This window comes from Hoplias malabaricus, chromosome 12, assembly GCF_029633855.1.
Source record: "Hoplias malabaricus isolate fHopMal1 chromosome 12, fHopMal1.hap1, whole genome shotgun sequence".
Lineage (NCBI taxonomy): Eukaryota > Metazoa > Chordata > Actinopteri > Characiformes > Erythrinidae > Hoplias > Hoplias malabaricus.
Genome location: NC_089811.1, coordinates 9,611,560 through 9,620,304, shown reverse-complemented (window position 1 = coordinate 9,620,304; position 8,745 = coordinate 9,611,560). Strand labels below are relative to the sequence as shown.

At 36.6% G+C, this 8,745-nt stretch overlaps 1 long non-coding RNA gene across 1 annotated transcript; it reads left to right on the top strand.

Moving 5' to 3' along the window:
- The first annotated feature begins 2,192 nt into the window (after nucleotides 1-2,192).
- On the top strand, nucleotides 2,193-7,554 carry LOC136664119 (uncharacterized). Its single transcript, XR_010795080.1, has 3 exons — nucleotides 2,193-4,112; nucleotides 4,241-4,307; nucleotides 6,292-7,554. It is a non-coding gene; the product is annotated as an uncharacterized lncRNA (long non-coding RNA).
- Nucleotides 7,555-8,745: the final 1,191 nt, after the last annotated feature.

Sequence of the window (8,745 nt, the reverse complement as noted above, 5' to 3'; positions counted from 1 at the left end):
ATCAAAACCCAGTGTATGATAAACATCATAATCTAAATGTCAACTCAATGTGACATTCTAACAATATTGGATATACTTAGTTGGTTTAAGATGCAACATTCGTTCATTCATTTATTAAATGTAACTGCTTATCCACTTTAGGGTTGCAGTGGGTCCGGAGCCTAACTGGAATCAGTGGGGCACTTTTCCTTCACAGTGCGACACACACTCACACACTCATTCACACACTTATACCTATGGACAGTTTTGAGTAGCCAACTGAGCTACCAACATGTGTTTTTGGACCATGGGAGTAAATTGGAACACCCGGAGAAAACCCACATGAACATAGGGAAAACACACCCAACTAATCACAGACAGTCATGCGGAGCAGGGTTCGAACCTACAGCTGCAGCACCCTAGATTTGTGTGACAGCAACACTACCTGTTGCAGTCCCAAGTTGAATTTTATAAAAAATTCCAAACATCATTCTGATACTCTACCATACTGAAATTAATTAATTAATTCATTCATTGTCTGTAACTGCTAATCCAGTTCAGGGTCGCAGTGGGTCCTGAGCCTACTCAGAATCACTGGGAGCAAGGCAGGAACACACCCTGGAGGGGTCGCCAGTCCTTCGCAGGGTGACACACACTCATGCATTCACACCTATGGACACTTTTGAGTCACCAATCCACCTAACAACATGTGTTTTTGGACCTTGGAAGGAAACCTGAACACCTGGAGGAAACCCCCGTGGACACAGGAAAAACACACCAAACTACTCACAGTCACCTGCCGCTCCAGGACCCTAGAGCTGTGTGACAGCGACAGTACCTGCAGCACCATCGTGCTGCCCCAAGCTGCAATGTTAAGAAACCAAAATGCAGTGTGTTCAAAACATTATTCTGATGCCATATTGACATAACATAACAAAATTCAGTTGTGAGATATCATGACCAAAATGTAAAATTATAGAATAAGAAATCATCAAAATCATTTAAAATTAGTTTTAAGAGATCAAAAACTACTGAGATGTTCTTAAGTGGGCAATAATCTGAGCAGTCCAATGGTGGACCAGCAGTGGCCTACCATCAGTGGGTTACCAACATTTTCAAGCCATTTGACAGGTATATGCTTGCCGTCTTAAGAATACAAAACACACTATAAATAAATGCTGTAGCGAGTTTGCTACTGTATTGTAATGTATTTTTGAATACAGTATTTTAATGTGTATTGTAATGTATCTTGGGTAACAGACTGGAAGCAGCAATGAAGCTAGCTTTACAGTATTTCACTGTATTGTGAGCTGGGGAGGCTGAGGACTGCAAATGGCATCTAAAGGTGAGTAACTTATTTACACCATTTATTTATCACTTATTTTATTGTTTTGACAACGTAAATATAGCTTAGTTCCAAAATTACATTCGTAATTACATTAGTTCCAAAATACCCCCCCCCCCCCCTTGGGCATTTTGTTTTTTCATTTCGTTACACCGCGACCCTGAAATGGACAAGCTTAAAAGATGATGATGATAATGATGATGATTTGCGTTAATATTGTTTTATTTTATTTAAATTATTTTGTTGAGGGTGGGGCGGTTAGCGAGAACGGGGCTAACGGTTCCCTGGGGGCGGGGTGACGAGAACAGAGACGGAGAGAAAGAGACAAAACGTATTCAGAGGCTGCAAGCGTCATCGTACTTTAGGGATTTTGGAACAAAAGGAATGAGTAAATGTATGTTTTAATCATACAGCTCTAAACGTTTCCAACCACATTGTCTTGGTACTGCTTTTTAGCAAGATAGATGGTGCTAGTTATGATAGCCGCGAACATTTAACCAGATAACTCCTGTTGAATTTGCACACTTGTTTGCTCCCAAAAAATGTTAATGTTTTATCGTCGCAGATATCGTCAACTGGCGTTTCCCCCCCTCAAATTAGTCCGTTGGAGGGGATTGAAGCCGGAGACATCACCAGTTTTGTGACGGCTTACAAGCAGGAGGCTGAGGGAAAGGTAGGAGAGAAGAGGCGGGAAGAAAAGAAAGAGAGGGTTCTGCTCCATTGAAACAGGCTGCCGGTGAAAGTACGGGTCAGTCGTAGCATTATTTATTTATATTTAGCGTAGTAGAGAACGATAATTTAACTGTACAAACAATTGTACACTCAAAGTCCAGTTTTGGGCTTCTTGCGGGTACTATTCGAGTTTTAGTTAGCTAGCAGAGTAATACTTTTTAAAGAAGAGAACGGAGGGAAATATAAACATAGAGATGGACAGGGATTCTGGTCATTGATATTGGTCAGTTTGGTAAAATTAGCTACGTTCATTATAACAGAGAATTGTAAACGTAGATGTTGTAGACATTGTAAACATGTAATGTTAGCTACAGACAAACTCCATTCCAGATTATTAGCTAATATATATTTGGAGTGTCAGGTGTGAATGAGGTGCAAGATGGGGGGAGTAAAATAGATTTTACTTTGTGCTGTATTGAGAATTATAGGCTACTGTATTTTGCTGCAGAATTTTGAGCTCCATTCTACGGAGCCCCTAAAGGGACTGGGGAAAAAAAAAGACTATTGATTTTGCGTTCCCTCGCAAATACATTGCGCTCCTTTGCAAATGTTTTATGATACACAATTGTCTTTGTGGCTCAGTCAACACATCAGGACACTGCAGTTTCCAGTGAAATCCAGCCACTTGAAACAGATATATATGTATTTATTTATCTCTACTAACACACAGTTTTGTGCCAGTGCGACGTCTGTAAGGAATACATCTGTATACATCTGTAAGGAACTGCCTAACATCAGAAGTTGTCAGCAACAGGTTTATATACGTTATGTAGCATCCTGAAAGTTCTAGTCAGAACGCCGTATTTCCATAGTAACAGGTGTATGAGACGTAGGCTGCTTCATGAAAGAAAGAAAAAGTGTGGAAGGCTGTGTTTTTTTTATTGTTATTGACTGGGGTAGGGGTCAAGCTAAGAATGTTAACGAAAAACCTTTACCTAGCAAAGACTCTTAAAAATCCAGTCATTCAATAACAAGATGGAGGGTGTAAGGCGCAACACAGAGATCTCAGGGCACACTGCGGGCTAATTTTTACAGAGACGTGGCTCAGCGCGCTGACTCCAGACACGGCTGTGGAGCTAGAGCCGGTCGCTACACCATGCATTTCGTTTTATCTGGAAAATGTTTTATTTTATTTATTTTTTTTTTTAAATAAAGCTGCAGTAAAAACAGGATACCCTTTTCTGACTGACGTTTACACACACACACATTACTCCAGTACACTACCAATAGCTACACATTTATTTAGGTGTTCACTCTCCTTTCTCTCCCACTGATTGGAAACTGTGTTCATTGTCTGTATCTCTATACTGTTCACGTAACCTTTGTCCATGCGCTTGCACTTTAAATTCTCTCATCCTCTTTGCTAAGCTATTAACAACACAGCATCAAATGTTTCAGTTGGTGCTCCCCAATAACATATCCATGTTCTCTGTTGAGAAGAAATGCTATGTCTTTATATTTCAGTCCAAGATCAAAGTAAATTTCAACGAGCTGCTCCATAGTTCATCTGACACGCACAGCAAGCACATAATCAACAGCAAGCACAGTACTACGGAGCCCACAAAGTATTTGCGAGGTAACGCAATTGTGTTTGCGAAGGAACGCCAAAGTCTTTTTTTCCCCAGTCCCTTTAGGGGCTCCGTAACAAAGACAATTGTGTATCATAAACATTTGCAAAGGAGCGCAATGTATTTGCGAGGGAATGCAATAATGTTTGCAAGGGAACACAAAATCAATAGTCTTTTTTTAATTTTTCCCCCAGTCCCTTTAGGGGCTCCATACCATTCCAAATCTGATTTGAGACTCCCATTTTTGTTATTTAGTTTATATAGAGTGTACATTTTAATTGTTTATCAGAGTTTAAGAGTATTGCATTTAAAGTGTCTAAATACTAAATGTTGGCTACCAGTTCTGTGATCACAAATGTAGTGTGTTGGTTTTTGTAATGCATATGAAATGACATCTTATATCTCTGTACTAAATGTTTTAAATGTGGAGAGTCTCGTCGTGCCATGACTTTCAGGAAGTTGGCTGCATTTAAGGCTCACATTTACAGGTATCATTAAAACAGGAAAACTGAAACTAGACCTAGGCTATATCATATAGGTTTTAATTTGACATGTCATTGAAAACTGCAATGGTAAATGTTGAAGACTTAAAATTATTTATATTCTCATCATTTAGGCAAGTGCCACAGTTGCTGATTTTGAAACCTTTAACCTGCTTGTGAGTCCTCAGATGTTTATTCTGGGTATGTATATATAATTGCAAGATACTCCAGAATGACAAAAGTTTAACATTTGAATTAATTACAGTGGAATTTTTGACCAATGCAAGATATTTGCTGACAGTGGAAGGACAAGTGACCTATGTTTGCTCAAGCCTCCATTAATTTCTGGAAAGGCAGCCCTATTCACCTTGTACTAAAATTTCAATTTCCAATATCGACAGGAAATTTCTTTCTTTCTCTCTCTCTACTTGTTTACTTCCTTCTCTAAATTAAACTAGCCTCTATTTAATGTTATCTTACCTGTAATTAAAAGTATTATTATATATAAAAACCTTGAAATATGATAACTTTACTGATGCAGAAACCCCATGTATGAAAATGGATTAAAAAATTCTAAAATTATCTGAAGGTAATTGCTTTTTAATATTTTGACCCGTTTCTGTTGGATAATTCTTTATGAAATTATTATGAAGGACAGTTACTGTTTACTGTCATTCATTCATCTGTTGCAACCATTTAATTCTAATTAGGGTCATTGTGGGAATTATTTGATGCAGTTGAAATTTGTGCTTTTGATATGTGAAATTAAAGGTCAAATACAGGATTTTCTGATTACTATGATACATTGAAATATTGCATAGCATATCAGTATACATGACTTTTAGATCAGGTATCAAATTGAAATTGCAGTACTTTTGAAAAAAATGGTTTTGTTGAGTTCGTATTAATATCTATCCTCAGTCTTCACTACAAAAAGTGTGAGCAAGCGACAACTAGGGCTGGGCGATATGACCAAAAATTCATATCTCGATATGCCTAAAAGAAATGGAGATATATGATACGAAATGACATTATGAAAGCCATAACAAAATACAATGTCAAAGTATTAGTGTTTATTTTTAGCACCAAATAGGACATGCTGCATTATCTAACTGTAATTATTAATGTAATTCACCCTTTACCTCACTCATTTGCTCTGATTACTTGCAGAAAAATAAAAATAAACATAGCACAAAAAGTAAGAAAATTTTTGTCTGGTTGATTATTTCTTTGTTGTAACAGTGCTTCTTGCCAATAAACCTTATACCATTACTGTTAATTTCTCTTTTAAACATGCTTTTGTGAGATGAGCAGTAGATTTTGTGTGATGGTGTGATGTGGCATCTCCTTCACTTGAAAAATGAGGTTTATCGTCATTGCAAGCAATCTCAATGCAGAAAAAGATATTGAGATGAAATTCTACAACCAGTGGCAATCCCATATCTCCACAGTCTGGGACCAAACTCTAACCTCCAAAATGACAACACATGCCCCCACAGAGCGGTGTTTATCAGAGACTACCTCCAGAATTTGGTAGTGGAGAGGATGGAATGGCCTGCTAGCTCCTGACCTCAACCCCAATGAACACTTGTGGGATCAGCTTGGGAGTGCTGTTCATGCCACAGTGACCAACACAACCACATGTGTGACCAGCAGTGTGTAACCAGGATGGTGACCATCATGAAGAGAAAGTCCTGGGCTGTTTTGGCTGTTTATGGTTCTTCCACACGCTACTGAAGCTCCTATTTGTTAAAAGAATACATTGTTAAATTGCCAATATGTCTTGTTTCTTCAAACTTCAGTCAGCCAGTCACAACTCACCAAACGACATCGGCAGAGAGGATTGGGCTAATGTTTCATTGGCACAACCCACATACTCATTTCTACTGCTCATCCCACAAATGCATGTTCCTTATAAATGTGGCACCATTTCAAAGGGAAATTAACATGATTCCAACAGTATAAGATTTATTGCCAAGAAACATTGTTACAACAAAGATATAATCTACCAAACAAAAATATCCTTATTTTTGTGCTATGTTTAGTTTTAAAAATTGTCTTGCCCATGATGTCATCTGATCTTCCCCTTACTGTATCCTCTTGTGTACAAAATTTTTATTGCAACTTTTTTGTACCTTTATTTCCACATGCTATGTTACTAACTGTGGAATTTTTATTTTTATAGACGCCTCATTGGTACAAATCCCCAGGGGTGGTCAACGTAGAGAGCAACCAAGAAGTCCTGGACCATGCATCCGTGTGTATCCTTGCTTTAAAGAAACTGATGGACTTTGAATTAAATTTTATTTACAAACCGGATTCCAAAAAAGTTGGGACACTAAACAAATTGTGAATAAAATCTGAATGCAATGATGTGGAGATGGCAAATGTCAATATTTTATTTTTAATAGAACATAGATGACAGATCAAAAGTTTAATCTGAGTAAATGTAACATTTTAAAAAAATATATGTTCATTCAAAATTTCACAGTGTCAACAAATCCCAACAAAGTTGGGACAAGTAGCAATAAGTGGCAAAAAGGAGGAAATTGAGCATATAACAAACAGCTGGAAGACCAATTAACACTAATTAGGTCAATTGACAACCTGATTGGGTATAAAAAGAGCTTCTCAGGGTGTCAGTGTCTCTCTGAAGCCAAGATGGTAAGAGGATCACCAATTCCACCATTGTTGCGCAGAAAGATGTTTGTTGTGCAGCGATACCAGAATGGTGTTACCCAACGTCTCCTCTGTCCCCAGACATCTTTTGAGTGTTGTAAGAAGAAGGGGGGATGCCACACAGTGGTAAAAAATGGCCTTGTCCCAACTTTTTTGGGATTTGTTGATGCCATGAAATTTTGAAACAACATATTTTTCCCTTAAAATGATACATTATCTCAGTTTAAACTTTTGATCTGTGATTTGTGTTATATTCTGAATAAAATATTAGATGTTGGCACCTCCAAATCATTGCATTCAGTTTTTATTCACAATTTGTTTAGTGTCCCAACTTTTTTGGAATCCGGTTTGTATTTAAAGGGTCATGTTCAACACAAAACTGACTCTAAGTCAGTAACATGTTGGGTTCACTGATGATATTTGAAATACAAAGTTTTAGCAATCCAGATTACATATTTTTTATTACATTTTTCATGATGTTTTACGGTCACTATTTGTGTTGTCTGGTAAGATCAAAAGTCGTGATATAACGTAATGTTTTACTATAAAGATTTGGGCACCTTTCTTGTAATTCATCAAGGCAATAATGTAATTGGATATTGTGAAGTATTTTTGGTTAGGAAAAAAAAAGCAAATATCATAAGGGGCAAAAATATTAAGTTCAAGTAAAAAAATAAATGATTTGAACATGTTATGTAGTACTTGAAATTTGTCCACATTTTGCATATATTCAGTTTTAATAAAGCGTGTTACTGATTTTAATTCTGAATGTAGATTTGGACTTCTTTTGTGTATGTTATGGTTATAGTATTTTTAAAGTATTCATGCTTGGCAGACTTGATTTTTTTTTATTTAATAGTAACACTATAATCTTAATACAAAAATATTACATGCTGGTATTGTTCAGTACATATAAAGAATTGAATGTAATTTAGAAACTGTTTGTAATTAGTGTTCCTCTGTAAAAAGGTATTGTTTCTGAAAAAAGGCAGTAAATGGCTGGCAATTCTGCTGAAAATATTACTGTACATTTAAATATTTAGAGTAAAACATTGTATTATGCAATTACAGTAGTATTCTGTAAATTTTAAATACAATCTTGTTCCTGTACAAATGCAGTAATTGGCTGGAAACCCTGTTGCCAGGTATTTACTGTAAATCCCAATATTTACAGTTAAGTTTTATTCATTTACAGTAGTATTTTGTAAAGTTGAAATACATTAATGTTTCTGTAAAAATACAGTAATTGTCTGGGAGCTCAGCTGACAGTTATTTACTGTAAATCAGTTTTTACAGTAAAGTATTGTATTATTTAATTACAGTAGTATGCTGTAAATGTGAAATACGGTAGTGTTGAGGCTCTATGTCACACCAGTGTTGGGTTTAGACGTCGACCCGATTTTCATTAAAACTAAAACAACATTGGAGCTTGACGTCACCCAAATGTTAATTTTTGAGTAATATCTGACTTTGATTACTAACCATAATTCAATGTCTAAACTACATTGAGTCTTGATGTCACACCAATGTTGGGATTTGACGTCAACCCGAATTTTCATTTCCAACTAAAAATCAACATCTACACAACGTTGGAGTTTGACGTCATCCTGACGTAAATTTTTGAGTAATATCTGACTTTGATTACTAACCATATTTCAACGTCTAACCAACGGTGAGTCTTGACGTCACATCAATGTTGGGTTTAGACGTCAACCCGATTTTCATTTCCAACTAAAAATCAACATCTACACAACATTGGAGTTTGACGTCATCCTGACGTAAATTTTTGAGTAATATCTGACTTTGATTACTAACCATATTTCAACGTCTAACCAACGTTGAGTCTTGACGTCACATAAATGTTGGGTTTAGACGTCAACCCGATTTTCATTTCCAACTAAAAATCAACATCTACACAACGTTGGAGTTTGACGTCATCCTGACGTTAATTTTTGAGTAA